Consider the following 16,320-nt stretch of genomic DNA (forward strand, 5'->3'; position numbering starts at 1 on the left):
CAGATAAAACCATCACTATTTGAAGATGACTTGATAGTGTACTTAAGGGACACCAAAAATTCCACCAGATAACTCCTACAGCTAATAAACAACTTCAGCAATGTGGCTGGATACAAAATTAACTCAAACAAATCAGTAGCCTTTCTATAATCAAAGGAAAATCATGTGGAGAAAGAAATTAGAGAAAAGGTACCCTTCACAATCTTCACAAAAACTATAAAATACCTTGGTGTGACTCTAACTAAGCAAGTGAAGGACCTGTACGACAAGAACTTCAAACCTCTAAAGAAGGACATTGAGGAGGATCTCAGAAAATTGAAAGATTTTCATGGATTGATCATGGATTGGAAATATCAACATATTAAAAATGGCCATCCTACCAAAAGCAAGCTAAAGATTCAACGCAATCCCCATCAAAATTCCAACCCAGTTCTTCATGGAATTGAAAAGATCAATGTGCAATTTCATATGGAATAACAAAAGACCTAGAATAGCAAAATCTATCCTCAACAACAGGAAAACATCTGCAGGAATCACTATCCCTGACCTCAAGCTATATTACATGGCTATTGTGCTGAAAACTGCATGGTACTGGTACAGAAATAGGCATGGGGCTCAATGGAATAGAATAGAAGATCCAGAAATGAGCCCTCATGTGTATTGTCACTGGATTTTTGACTAAGGAGCTGTAAACATTCAATGGAAAAAGACAGCCTATTCAACAAATGGTGCTGGTCCAACTGTCACTCAGCATGCAGAAGAATGAAAATAGAGCCTTTCTTATCAACTTGTACAAAGCTCAAGTGTAAGTGGATCAAAGATCTCTACATTAAGCTAGATACACTGAAACTATTAGATGAGAAAGTAGGGAAAACCTTAGAACACATAGGCACAAGAGAAAATTTCCTGAACAAAACACCAATGGCTCAAGGTCTAAGGTCAAAGATTAATAAATGGGACTTAATGAGATTGCAAAGTTTCTGTAAGGCTAAGGACATCGTCAAGAAAACAAAATGGCAGCCAACAGAATGGGAAAAGACCTTTACCAACTCCACATCAGATAGAGGCCTAATATCTTATGTATACAAAGAACTCAAAAAGCTAGACACCAGAGAATCAAATAACCCTATTAAAAAATGGGGTACAGAGCTAAACAAAATATTCTCAGTTGAGGAATATCGAATTGCTGAGAAACATCTGAGTAAGTGCTTGACATCCTTGGCCATCAGGGAAATGCAAATCAAAACAACCCTGAGACTCCACTTCACACAAGTCAGATTAGCCAAGTTCCAAAACTCAGTTGACAACAGATGGTGGGGAGGTTGCAGAGAAAGAAGAACAATTCTTCACTGTTGGTGGGGTTGCAAACTAATACAACCACTCTGGAAATCAGTCTGGCGATTCCTCAGAAAATTGGACATAGTACCACTACCTTAAGACCCAGCTATTCCACATCTGGGTGTATCCCCCAGAGACACTTTAATACACAACAAAGATATATGCACCACAATGTTCATAGCAGCTCTATTTATAATAGCCAGAAGCTGGAAAGAACCCAGATGTCCTTCAGAAGTTGAATGGATACAATAATTGTGGTACATTTACACAAAGGAATACTACTCAGTCACCAGAAACAATGACTTAACCAAATTCTTAAGAAAATGGCAACATCTAGAGAATATCATCCTGAGTGAGATAACGCAGTCACAAAAGAACAGACAGAATATGCAGTCACTGATAGTGGAATGTTAACCCCAGAGGCTCGCACTCCCCCAGAAACAACTCACAGACTGTATGAAGTATGAGAAATAAAGAAAACAAAACAAAACAAGCAAAAAATCTTTACACAACAAGAAAACTTTGACTATTTTTATGTTACATTTTATTTTACATGTACTTTATGCTCGTTGTAACTGTTAAGTTTTTAATGCATACTATCAAACCTTTAAAAAAAATCAAGTACTTACTAAAATATATATTCATATAATTTTATGTAAAAATTATTTTAAAATTTGAAAAAAAGTACTGACAAAAATATTTTGTATAGTTTTATGTAAAAGTGCTTAAAATCTGTACATTTTTCTTTGTTTTTAAAAATAAAGTTGTTAAAAAAACTCATTTGGCAACCTGAAGTAAATAGTTGAACATATATAAAAATATATGTGTACTAATTATATGCAATCAAAGTTTCTGGGAATCTCCAAATATTAACTTATGATTATCCTACCCAAAATCTAAACAGTAGGCACACAATCCCTACTAGTGTGTTTGTGTTTCTGTTATGACACTCAGATTTTTTATAATTCTGCCAATTAGTCTAGATACCATTTTATCATTATATGGTGTTAATTTTGTTCTCTATTGGTTTGTCACCTAAAATTTAAAATAAATGTTGGAGGAGAAGAAACACAGCAAATCTTCCCCCAACCCTGTGAATCACATCCTGCACTATTCTGCCCTTGAGCTGAGCCAGAGCTGTTAGTATCTCCTTTCCCATGTTTCCCAACAAAGAAGCCTCCAACCTTTGAAGAGGGCAGACAAGTCTTTTGCCTGCAAATATTGTGATCCTTCTTTCCTGCTAGCACTCTCCCTGAAAGTGCTCCAACCTTTGAAAGAGGCAGGAATTAGTAACCTTAAAGTGATAAAGCCCAGTCTTGAACTATGGGAAAAAGGCAATTATGTCTTCTCAGGCAGCTGTAACCTCATTATAAAAACAGGCTGGTCTCTGATAGTAGGCTAAGTTATTTCTCCCCAGGTCAAAAAGGTCTTTTTCCAGCTGCATAATTCTACCTCCATGTGTGACCAAATGCTATCCAGTTTGACAGACAACACTCCCTTCTCTCCTACCCAATCATGCAACGCCAGGGGTCGACAGCCCCTGTTTATACTTCTTTCTATATATACTTCAAACCTCTAGACTGAGAGGACACTGTCAAAACCTGTGCAGCAGGAAAGAACAGGTAGCAGGGTCTAGGCTCACATAGCAAAAGCTCTCTTTGCTGATTTTGTCATGGTCCCAATTTCTGGCTGTCTCTTGCGGTTCCCTTGAACTGGGCATAGCAGAGTCAGATGGCTAAACCATTACAAACTAGTGATTTGGTGAGGTGGTTATTTTTCCTCTTGAGAATTAATGGAAACTTCTTCTCCTGACTCTTTTCTTTTAATGTAGAATGAAAAATAATAGAACGGAATGCTATAAAGAAATAAGCAGGCTCCTGAGTCTTCATTAAGACTGAAGTTAAGAATTGGAACAAACCATGTATAGTTTAAAACAATGGGTATTACAAAGTATCCTTAGAGACATAGGCCAGGTCAGGCCTATTCCTCACCTACCATAACCATGACTGGCTAATGTTATTCAAGACACTATGGATATTCACCTGAAAGCAATTTGTTTCTATTTATCAAATTAACTGTTATTCACTTGCCGAACACTTGTTTTAGTAAAAGACTGGAAATATTACCACGTAGAGAAATCCTTCTTGGATTTTTATAAAATTTAAGGTCATTATGATTCTCTAGTTTATATTTATTGAAGATAATTAAAAATTGCAGTTATGTAGGTCATAAAAATAATTTGCTTGAACATGTGTATAAAGATTAAGAAGAGATCATGATAAGATGAGTGGAGGAGAGGAAAAAGCAGAGGTGATGCAGATACATTACCTAAGTATGATGTCAGCCACCAAACTCACTCACTAGTGCTCATACCAGGAACTGCTTATTAGCAGGAACATCAATGCTCCTCAGAGGCTCTGCCAGAGCCATGCTGATATAGATGAGGATGCTTGCTGCTAACCATGAGACCGAATATGGAAACCACAATGAAGGATCTAGAGAAAGGACTGAAGGAGCTGAAATGATTTGCAACCCTATGGGAAGAACAACTTTATCAACTAACTAGACCCTCCAGATCTCCCAGGGACTAAAACACCAACCAATGAGCACACATGGAGAGACCTGTGACCACAGTTGCATATGCAGAAGAGGACAGCATTGTCTGGTATCAATGGGATAAAAGGCCTTTTGCCAGTGAAAGCTTGTTTTCCAAGTGTAGGGCAATGCCAAAGTGCTGAGGTGGGAGAGGGTAGTTGGGGGAGGGAGCACCTTCATGGAAGCAAGGGGAGGGAGAATGTGAGTGGGGGAAAGGGGGATAATATTTGAAAAGTAAATACAGAGAATATCCAATAAAAATAAAATAAAGTATGATGTTCTCAAAAGCATATGAAACTATTAAAGGAAAATATATTAAAAGATATAAGTGTTATTGTAGTGAATGTTCAGGTGTTAATTTCTTTTATTATTTCTAAAACAGATCTTAATTGGGCATCACAGATACCCCGAGGTCCAGTGCAAAGTTATGCTGTCCTGTCTATATGACCCTGCTTTACTCCGGTTCTCCTCGAACTCTGACTCTTATGGTCTTTATCTTTCTCATTCATAACTGTTCCTGAGCCTTCTGGAATTGACCCATCAGCTCCAATATTATTTTCAGACAGTTCTTTCCTACAGAAATCTGATTACAAATACAGGAGACAGGTCATGTCAAGTCTTCTCAGCCATATCAGTCCACATTTCTCACCCATCAAAACAATGGGAGATACTTCATTTGATTTAGAATAATATGTTGAAATTTTTATCACAAAGAAATTCATAATTTTTTTATGGCTGGCTTTTTTGACCTGAGCAGACTGATAGTTTTCTCCCCTGAAAACATCCCAGGAGATCTGCAGCACACAGGGCAACTGACACCACAGACTGAAGTCATACCAGGAATCTACTGAACATAGGACAACTGGGCAAATGATTGCCAGCTTACTCGCTCTCCTGAAGACACCACAGCTTGAAGGCATCCCAGGAGTTCCTCTGTACACAAGGCAATGGGACAAACAACACCTTAGACTGAAGACCTCTTGGGTCTACCCGGCATTCAGGGAGCATGCAGCAACAAACTGAAAGACTTCCTGGAGTTCTGCTACACATGGGGAAATAGAAATCACAGTCCTTAGGTCACCCAGGACTACAGCTTCCCAGAGGACAATAGCTTGACAATTCTTGATATGACATAATAGTCTAAAGGCCTACTGGGAGATCTGCTGCAGCAAGGGCAGCAGATCAGGAGCTTCTCTGACCATCTGCAAACTCTACAGTCAGAAGACACAACAGGAGCTCTGCTACAACCAAGGACACAGGCCTAGAGGAGACCTGAAGTAATTCTGGGACAAAAGAGGCAGGCTCCAGACAGAGTCACCCAGATCAACAAACACCAGGAATAAACAGATGGTGAAAAGCAAACTCAAGACCATAAGCAACAGAAGCCAATATATGTGGACATCACCAGAACCCAGGTCTCTCACCACAGTAAGCCATAAATACACCAACACCTCCTGAAAATCAGGAAGCTGACCTACAATACTATCTCATAAGGATAATAGAGTTCTTTAAGTAGGATATAAATAACTCACTGAAAGAAATACAGGGGAAAAGGTAAATAAGTAAAAGCCATTTAAGAGGAAACAAATAAATCTCTGAGAGAAATTGAGGAAAACACAATCAAACAGGTGAAAGAATTGTATAAAGCAGTGCAAGACCTAAAATTGGAAGTAGAAATGATAAAGAAACACAAATAGAGGAAAATCTGAAAATTAAAAACTAAGGAAAGAGATCTGGAATTACAGATGCAAGCATCATCAGCAGAATACAAGAGCTAGAAGAGAGAATATCAGATTAGAAGATATCAAAGAAGTGATTGACACAACTGCTAAAGAAAATTCAAGGCAAAACAAAACAAAAAAGGAAACTCCTAACGCAAAACATCCAGAAAATTCAGGACACTATAAAAGACCAAATCTAAGAATAATTGGAATGCATGAGAAGGAACATTCCTAGCTCAAAGGACCTGAAAATGTCTTCAACAAAATCATAGAAGAAAACTTTCCCAACCTAAAGAAAGAGATGGCCATAAATGTACAAGAAGCCTATGGAACACCAAACAAATGGAACCTGAAAAAAAAAATCCCTTTGGCAAATAATAATCAAAACACTAAACTAACCAAACAACAAAAAATAAGAATATTAAAAGCTTCTAGGGAAAATGTGTAACATACAAAAGTAGACCTATCAGAATTATACTAGACTTTTTAATATAGACACTGAAAGGCAGAAGAGCTGTGTCAAAGTTCATGCAGACTCTAAGAGAACACATGCAGTCCAGGTTACTATACCCAGAAAAACTGTCAATCAACATAAATAGAAAGACCAAAATATTCCAGGACAAAACCAAATTTAAACAGTGTATATCTATCAATCCTGCCCTAAAGAGAATTCTAGAAGGAAAACTTCAACCCAGGGAGTTTACCTACACCAAAGAAAAGTCAATATATTAAGCATCTCACAACAAAGCCAAAAGGAAACACATGCACCAAGAGAAAGTCTAAATTCTGAACATCAATGCCCTAAATGCAAGGGCAAACACATTCATAAAAGAACTGTCACAAAATAGGATTCTTGAATGGCCAAGAAACATTAAAAGAAATGTTCAGAATCCTGGGTGATCAGAGAATTGAAAATCAAAACCTCCTTGAGATTCTATCTTAGACCAATCAGAGTGGCTAAGATCAAAACCTCAGGTGACAGCAGATGCTGGCAAAACTGTGGAGAACGAGGAACACTCCTCTATTGCTGGTGGTATTGCAAGCTGGTAAAATTACTTTGGAAATCAATCTGGAGGTTCCTCAGAAAATAGAACATAGGAAAAAAAAAACAACAACAAAGAACTACCTGAAAACTATATAATTCTTGGGAATATACCCAAAAGTTAACTCATGAGGACCCAGGGGAACATGCTCTATCATTTTATAGAAATCTTATTTGTGATAACCAAAACCTGGAAACAGTCTAGATGTCCCATGACAGAAGAATGAACACCGAAATGTGATTTACTTACACAATAAAATACTGCTCAGGGAGCCTAGTTCCCAGAGATAAAAGCCTGGTGAGAAGAGGATCTGAGTAGACAGGTGGCAGAGATCACTGCTGAGTGCACACAGAAAGCATGCCCCTGCCCTGCCTGATGCAGGGACCAAGAACCCAGCATTGGGACCTCTGTTCCAACCTGGTGGCTTTGAGTAGCAGAAGAGGGCTCAGACCATTCGTCACCTGAACCAGCGGAGATCCAGGGATACAGGCCAGGTACAAGGGAAAGGCAAAAACATATCACTGACAAAAAGATGGCAAGAGGAAAGCGAAAAAGCATATCCCAGGGAAACCAAGACAACCTGGCAACACCAGTACCCAGCTCTCCCATCACAGAAAACAGCAGAATGCCAAACACTCCAGAAAAAGAAGACACAGACCTAAAATCATACCTCAAGATGATGATAAAGATACTTAAACAAGAACAGGAAGAAAACCAAAAAGAATCAGAAGCTTTTAAAGAGGAAACAAGAAAAACACTCAAAAACATCAAACAACTAAAGGATAACAGAACCAAAGAGATGAAGGAATGGAAGAAGAAATTTAAAACAGTAATTGACACAATAAAGAAAACACTAAAAGAGATAACCCTAGAGGTAGAACACGTCAAAAAGAAATCAGGAGTCACAGATGCAAGCATTTCCAATAGACTACAAGACATGGAAGAGAGAATATTGGAGGCCAAAGACAACATTGAAAACATAGACAAAACAGTCAGATAAGATGTAAAAACCAAAACGTTCCTCACCCAAAATGTCCAGGAGATCTAGGACACAATAAGAAGACCAAACCTAAGAATAACAGGAATAGAAGAAGGAGAAGAATATCAACTAAGAGGCACAGTAAATATCTTCAATAAAATTGTAGAAGAAGACTTCCCTACCCTTAAGAATGAGATGACCAGGAGCATAAAAGAAGCCTTCAGAACCTAAATAGGTTGGACCAGAAAACAAATTTCTCCCCACATCTAATAGTCAGAACACCAAGTGCCCAAAGCAAAGAAAGAATACTGAAAGCAGTAAGAGAAAAACGTCATGTAACAAGTAAAGGCAGACCAATCAGAATCACACGCGATTTCTCAACAGAGACTATGAAAGCTGGAAAAGCCTGAACAGACATCATGAAGACCCTAAGAGAGCACAAGTGCCAGCCCAGGCTGCTAGACCCAGCAAAACTATCAATCACCATAGATGAAGAGATGAAGATATTTCAAGAAAAATCTAAATTTACACAATACTTGACCACAAACCTAGCACTAAAACGAATTATAGGTGGAATACCAAATACAATGAGTGGAACTACATTCTAGTAAAAACAAGACAACTCCTAAGCAAGAAAACCAAAAGAAGAGATACAGACACAACTCAACCTACAAGAACAATGATAGCAGGAAACAACAACCACTATTCCTTGATATCTATTAACATAAATGGACACAACTCCCCAATAAAGAGACATAGGCTATCAGACTGAATACATAAACAAAGTCCAGCATTTTGCTGTATACAGGAAACTCATCTCAGAGACAAAGACAGACACTATCTAAGAGTAAAAGGTTGGGGAAAAAACTTCCAAGCAAAAAGCCCCAAGAAGCAAGTTGCAGTGGCTATTCTAATATTGAATAAAGTGAATTTCCAACCAAAAGTTATCAAAAAAAGATAAGGAAGGACACTTTTTACTCATTACAGGGGAAATCTGTCAGGAGCAACTCTCAATCCTTAACATATATACTCCAAATACAAACGAACCCACATTCATAAAAGAAACTCTACTAAAGCTCAAAAAATACATTTCACCCCACACAATAATAGTGGGAGACTGTAATACCCCCATCTCAACAATGAACAGATCATGGAAACAGAAACTGAACAAGGACAGTGTAAAACTAGCAGAGACTATGAACCAACTGGAATTAATAGATATCTACAAAACATATCATCCTAAAATAAAAGAATACAACTTCTTCTCAGCACCTCATGGCACTTTCTCAAAAATTGACCACATAATTGGACACAGAATGAGCCTCAATGGATAGAAGAAGATTGAAATACTCGCATGCATAGTCTCAGATCACCATGGTCTAATACTGGTCTTTAACAAAAACAAAGACAACAAAAAGCCCACATACACATGGAAAATAAACAATGCTCTGTTAAATGATAGAAGGGTCAAAGAATAAATAAAGAAAGAAATTAAGGATTTTCTAGATTTCAATGAAAATGAAAACACAACGTACCCAAACCTATGGGATACAATGAAACCAGTACTATGAAGAAAACTCATAACTCTGAGCGCTTCCAAAAAGGTACTAGAGAGCATACATCAGCAACTTCACAACACTGCTAAAAGCTCTAGAACAAAAGGAAGCAGATACACCCAAGAGGAGTAGATGGCAAGAAATAATCAAACTTAGGGCAGAAATAGACCAAATAGAAACAAAAAGAAGCATCAAAAGGATCAACAAAACCAAGAGCTGGTTCTTTGAGAAAAATTAACAAGATTGATAAACCCTTAGCCAGACTAACTAGAGGGCAAAGAGTGAGTATACAAATAAAAAAAATCATAAAGGAAAGTAGAGACATAACAACTGAAACTGAGGAAATTCAAGAAATCATCAGATCCTACTACAAAAGCCTACACTCAACAAAGTTGGAAAATCTGAAGGAAATGGATGAATTCCTAGACAGATTCAAGATCCTAAAGTTAAACCAGGACCAGGTAAACCATCTAAATAATCCCATAACACCTAAAGAAATAGAAGAAGTCATCAAAACCCTCCCAACCAAAAAAAAGCCCAGGTCCAGACGGGTTCAGTGCGGAATTTTATCAGACATTTATTGCAGACGTAACACCAATACTCTACAAATTATTCAACAAGATACAATCAGATGGCATACTACCTAACTCATTTTTTTGAGGCTAAAATAACCCTCATTCCTAAACCACAGAAAGACCCTACAAAGAAAGAGAACTTCAGACCAATCTCACTTATGAACATTGATGCAAAAATACTCAACAAAATCCTTGCAAACCAAATCCAAGAACACATCAAAAGGATTATTAAGCATGACCAAGTAGTTTTCATCCCTGGGATGCAGGGATGGTTTAATATAAGGAAATCCATCAATGTAATCCACCATATAAACAAATTCAAAAAACATAATCACATTGTCATCTCACTGGATGCTGTGAAAGCATTTGAAAATATTCAACACCCTGAAAAGAACAGGAATCAAAGGTCCATACCTAAATATAATAAAAGCAATATATAGCAAATCAACAGCCAACATCAAATTAATGGTGGGAAACTTGAAGTAATCCCACTAAAATTAGGGACTCGACAAGGTTGCCCACTCTCCCCATACCTATTCAACATAGTACTGGAAGTCCTGGCTTGAGCAATTAGACAGCAAAAAAAAAAAAAAAAAAAAAAAAAAAAAAAAAAAAAAACAAAGGGATACAAACCGGAAAGGAAGAAGTAAAAAACATCACTTTTTGCAGATGACATGATAGTGTACTTAAGTGACCCCACAAATTCCACTAAAGAACTCCTACAGCTGATAAACAAGTTCAGCAAAGTGGTTGGATATAAAATTAACTCAAAAAAATCAGTAACCTTCCTATATTCAAAGGACACACATGTGGAGAAAGCAATCAGGAAAAAGATGCCCTTCACAATAGTCACAAAAAGTATGAAACATCTTGGTGTGACTCTAACTAAGCAAGTGAAGGAACTGTATGACAAGAACTTCAAACCTCTAAAGAAGGAAATTAAGGAAGATCTCAGAAAGTGGTAAGATCTCCCATGATCATGGATTTGAAAGATCAACATTTTAAAAATTGCCATCCTACCAAAAGTAGTGTACAGATTCAGTGCAATCCCCATCAAAATTCCAACCCAGTTTTCTTGGAGTTGGAAAGATCAATGTGCAAATTCATCTGGAATAACAAAAGACCTAGAATAGTGAAATCCATCCTCAACAACAAGGAAACATCTGCAGGAATCAGGATCCCTGACCTCAAGCTAAATTACAAGGCAATTGTGCTGAAAACTGCATGGTACTGGTACAGAAATAGACACATGGATCAATGGAATAGAATAGAAGATCCAGAAATGAACTCTCGTGTATATGGTCATTCTTTTTTTTTTTTTTTTTTTTTTTTTTTTTTTTTTTTTTTTGACAAAGGAGACGTAAGCATTCAGTGGAAAAGGGACAGCCTATTCAACAAATAGTTTTGGTCCAACTGGCACTCATCATGCAAAACAATGAAAATAGACCCTTTCTTATCTCAACCATCTCCACATTAAACCAGGTACACTGAAAATATTAGATTAGAAAATGGGGAAAATCTTAGAACTCATAGGCACAGGAGAAAATTTCCTGAACAGAACACCAATGACTTGAGCTCTAAGGTCAAAGATTGACAATTGAGACTTAATGAGATGACAAATTTTCTGTAAGGGTAAAGACACTGTCAAGAAAACAAAACTGTAGAGAACAGAGTGGGAAACAATATTTACCAACCCCACATCAGATAGAGGCCTAATATCCAAGGTATATAAAGAACTCAAATAGCTAGATATCAGAGAATTAAACAACACTATTAAAAAATGAGTTACAGACATAAAGAAACATTCTCAATCGAGGATTATCAAATGGCTGAGAAACATTTAAGGAAGTGCTTGACATCCTTAGCCATCAGGGAAATGCAAATCAAAACATCCCTGAGATTCCTTCCACCTCACACCAGTCAGATTGGCCAAGATCCAAAACTCAGATGACAACAGATGCTGGAGAGGATGTTGAAAAAGAGGAACACTTCTCCACTGCTGGTGGGGTTTTAAACTGATACAACCACTCTGGAAATCAATCTGTGGTTTTTCAGAAAAAATGGACATAGTACTATCTGAAGACCCAGTTATTCCACTTCTGGGCTTTTACTGCATAGACGCTCCAAAATACAACAAAGACACACGCACCACAATGTTCATTGCAGCTGTATTTATAATATCCAGAAGCTGTAAAGAACCCAGATGTCCTTCAGTAGATGAATGGATACAAAAATTGTGGTACATTTACACAATGGTATACTATTTAGCTATCAGAATCAATGACTTAATGAAATTCCTAAGAAAATTGCTGCATCTAGAGAATATCATCCTGAGTGAGGTAACTGAGTCACAAAAGAACAGACATAATATGCATTCACTGATAGTGGGATGCTAACCCCAGAAAGCTCTGAACACCCCAGAAACAACTCACAGACTGTGTGAAGTTCAACAAAAAAAGAATATATTTTAATTTCAATAGAACTCTATCACATCGCCCTTTTCTCCCTACAGCTCCTCCTAGTTTCTCTCCTATACCCTCAAATTAATAGCTTCTTTTTCTCTATTATTGTTACAGATATACATATGTGTATGTATATGTACCCCAAAATACTTAATTAGTACCTTAAAATGTATTTATATACTTTTAAGCAAAAATGCTGAAATTTGTACATTTCTCTTTGTTTTTAATATTAAAAAAAGAAAAAAAAAGAATAAAGTTTTCAGTGTTTCAGTATTCTGAGTGAGTAGGGGAGTAGAAATTACCAACAGAAATAAGTAAATGCTCTTTTTTTCCCTGCTATCTAATAATTTTATTTAAGAAAGAAGAGCATATTTAATTACACTTGCACAAAATCTTACTAAACAGATATGTAACATATTCTGTAATTAAAGTAAAACAAATAGGAAGATGAATATTTAAATGGAATTAATATTTTAAACAGAAAATTTAACCTACTATTTAAGTCTTTGACTTCCTTGCTTAAATTTATTTCAAGATATATTTAACCATGATATAATAACCTTTAATGAATGAATGATGCAAAGAAGAAACAAATAAATAGAAATGAAATTATAACTAATGAATCAAAAATACACATTTCTACGTATGACCAAAATTATTATAGGTTCACTAATTCAACTTGTTTTGTTTTGTTTTGTTTTCTGTTTTTCTTTGACTTCACACAGTCTGTGAGTTGTTTCTGGGCAGTGCGAGCCTCTGGGGTTAGCATTCCACTATCAGTGACTGCATATTAGATGAGAAAGTAGGGAAAACCTTAGAACACATAGGCACAGGAGAAAATTTTCTGAACAAAACATCAATGGCTCAAGCTCTAAGGTCAAAGATTAACAAATGGGACTTAATGAGATTGCCAAGTTTCTGTAAGGCTAAGGATATTGTCTCGAAAACAAAATGGCAGCCAACAGAATGGCAAAAGATCTTTACCAACTCCACATCAAATAGAGGGCTAATATCCAAGGTATACAAAGAACTCAAAGAGCTAGACACCAGAGAATCAAACAACCCTATTAAAATGGGGTACAGAACTAAACAAAAAGTTCTCAATTGAGGAATATTGAATGGCTGAGAAACATCTGAGGAAGTGCTTGACATCCTTAGCCATCAAGGAAATGCAAATCAAAAGAACTCTGAGATTCCACCTCACACCAGTCAGATTGGCCAAGATCCAAAACACAGATGATAGCAGATGCTGGCGAGGTTGCGGAGAAAGAGGAACACTTCTCCACTGTTATTTGGGTTGTAAACTGATACAACCACTCTGGAAATCAGTCTGGCAATACCTCAGAAAATTGGACATAGTACTAACTGAAGACCCAGCTATTCCACTTCTGGGCATATACCCCAGAGAAACTTTAATACACAACAAAGATACATGCACCACAATGTTCATAGCAGCTCTATTTATAATAGCCAGAAGCTGGAAAGAACCCAGATGTCCTTCAGTAGATGAATGGATACAAAAATTGTGGTACATTTACACAATGGAATACTACTCAGCCACCAGAAACAGTGACTTAACCAAATTCTTAAGAAAATGGCTGCTTCTACAGAATATCATCCTGAGTGAGATAACCCAGTCACAGAGGAACAGACATAATATGCAGTAAATGCTCTTTTATCATGCCCAGAAAGAATAATGCTTCTTGTTTTGGGTAGGTTCTTTGCCAGGAGGATAATTAAAATTTTAACAGATTACTGTAGATTATCTTACACATCGTGTGAAACAGCATAAGGTCTGGGCATAACATTTCTGATGGTATTGATTAGGTGACATACCTCTCATCCTCAGAGTATATCCAACTAATGCTTCTTCCCTCCCACACCACAGAGAAACTTAAGGGAAGAAACAGTGTCACAGAGACAATGCTGTCATGGAAACATGCTGTAGTGCTCCAGAGAAAGGTCCTGCCTGCTCATGGCTATATATTTCTTCTGATCCAAATTTATAAATAATGTTTTATGTGATATCTAAAAAGAAAAGGCTTTGTCATGACAACCTAAATACAGAACTGTCTGAAAACTGCATTTATGCTACAGAAACAATCTCTTTCAATCACTTTTTGAAAATTACTTCTCTTTGAAAACTAATATAAAAGTGTTGTTCCTAAAACCATGCCTAATCAGTTAGTAAAAGCACTGTATATTGTGTTCCTGGGTTTTACATTTTTTAAAACAAATAGTGTTCTTAAGGCATTTGAACCAGAAACCAATTTTCACCCCATTGGTAATCATATGACTCTAGCTAGAAATGTATGCCACAAGAGAAAGAAAAATAATAGGCTCTTATGCAGGAAAATACGTTACCATCTCTCCACTAAAGACAGGCACAGTTACTCACAGTACATGTGGGTGAGGAGAGCTGATCTTTCAGAGCTACTAAAAATGCCTTTCCATTGTCTCAAGTACTTACTGAATAAAATAAATACTCAGACCTATAAAAACTAAAGTACTGGTGGCAGATTATTAAAGTTGTTGATAATATACTGCTAGTTGATAATGAGGAAATGGTTCTTAAGTTTAATTCTTAAGGCATAATCTTCATACATTTTCTATTTCATTTGTTATACTTTGTCTGTGTTGATGTTTTTCTAGCATATATGTCTATACATCATGTGAGTCTGATTTCTATGAATATCATAAGAGGTTACAGGATACCTGAAAATTTGAGCCCCACAATGTGGGTGCTGGGAATCAAACCAGGTTCATTTGGAAGAGCAACCAGTGCTCTTAACTAGTGAACAATCTCTCTAGCTTCTAATTTTATATTTTTATGTATACCAGGGGAAGTTGGACTCATATAAGAATTTTCCAGTGAATGTTAGAAACAACATAATAGTCCAAACTGGACAAAGTTATTCATCAGTAGAAGAATTAATGGGTCACTATAATCAAAGGTCTGATTAGGTGCCTTCTGGAGTTGGAACAAGCGTAAGGCAATATGTTGGATATGGAGCTTAGGAAAACATGGGAGAGAAGATATCTGGAGCATGATGGTCCTTCTGCTCAATGATAGCACCAAGGAAACCAGGATTGCTAAATATGTAGGGTTTTTCTCCAAAGAAGAGGATATATAACATCTTTTCTGTCCAGATGTCCAGAATTGATGGTATATTTGCAATATGTCAATCCAATACAAATCTTATAACCACTATTAAAAATCAACCTTAAAGAAACCACATGGACTATTTTAAAAAGAATTACACTAAAGAAAAGATTCAGATCTATGATGTATATATGTATCATACATGATTCCCTTGACTATGAATAGGTTGATGTCAACATTTGTCTTGCTTTGCACTTAAAAAGTATGCTTTAAATTTTTTTCTTAGATACTCTCTGTGTTTACATTTGAAATGTTATCCTCTTTGTCCACCCTGCTCCCATCCCCACGCCCTTTTACTCGTCTTCACAAAGGTGCACTAGCTCCCAATCACACTCTCCACCTCAGTGGCTTATCATTCCTTTATGTTTGGAAAACATGCCCTTCCTGGAACAAAAGGCTCTTCTCACACTGATGCCAGACACTGCTATTCTCTGTTGCATATGCAGCTGGAGCCATGGGCCTCTCAATACATGCTCAGTGTTTGGTGTTCTAGTCTATGTGAGTTATGGAGGATTTGGCTGGTCAACAATGTTGTTTTTGCCATGAGGCTGCAGCCCCCTTTAGCTACTTCATCTTCTCTGCCCCACCCCAGCACCATCACTGGGATCTGCTTCCTCAGCTTCATGACTCTGGCAGAGCTTCTGAGGAGGCACCCCTTCTGGTTCCTGCCAGCAAGCACCTCCCAGCATCAACAATAGTCCTTGGGCCCAGTGGCTGCACATGGGGTGGATCCCCCAGTGAGGCAGATCCTGAATGATCCCCTCTTCAATCCTTGCTCTTCCACTTGATCCTGTAACTCCTCCCTTGAATGTTTTGTTCTCCCTTCTAAGAAGGATTGATGCTTCTACATTTTGTCTTTCCTTCTTTTTGAGTTTCATAAGGTCTAGG

Source organism: Micromys minutus (assembly GCF_963924665.1).
Source record: "Micromys minutus genome assembly, chromosome: 26".
Taxonomy (NCBI): Eukaryota; Metazoa; Chordata; class Mammalia; order Rodentia; family Muridae; genus Micromys; species Micromys minutus.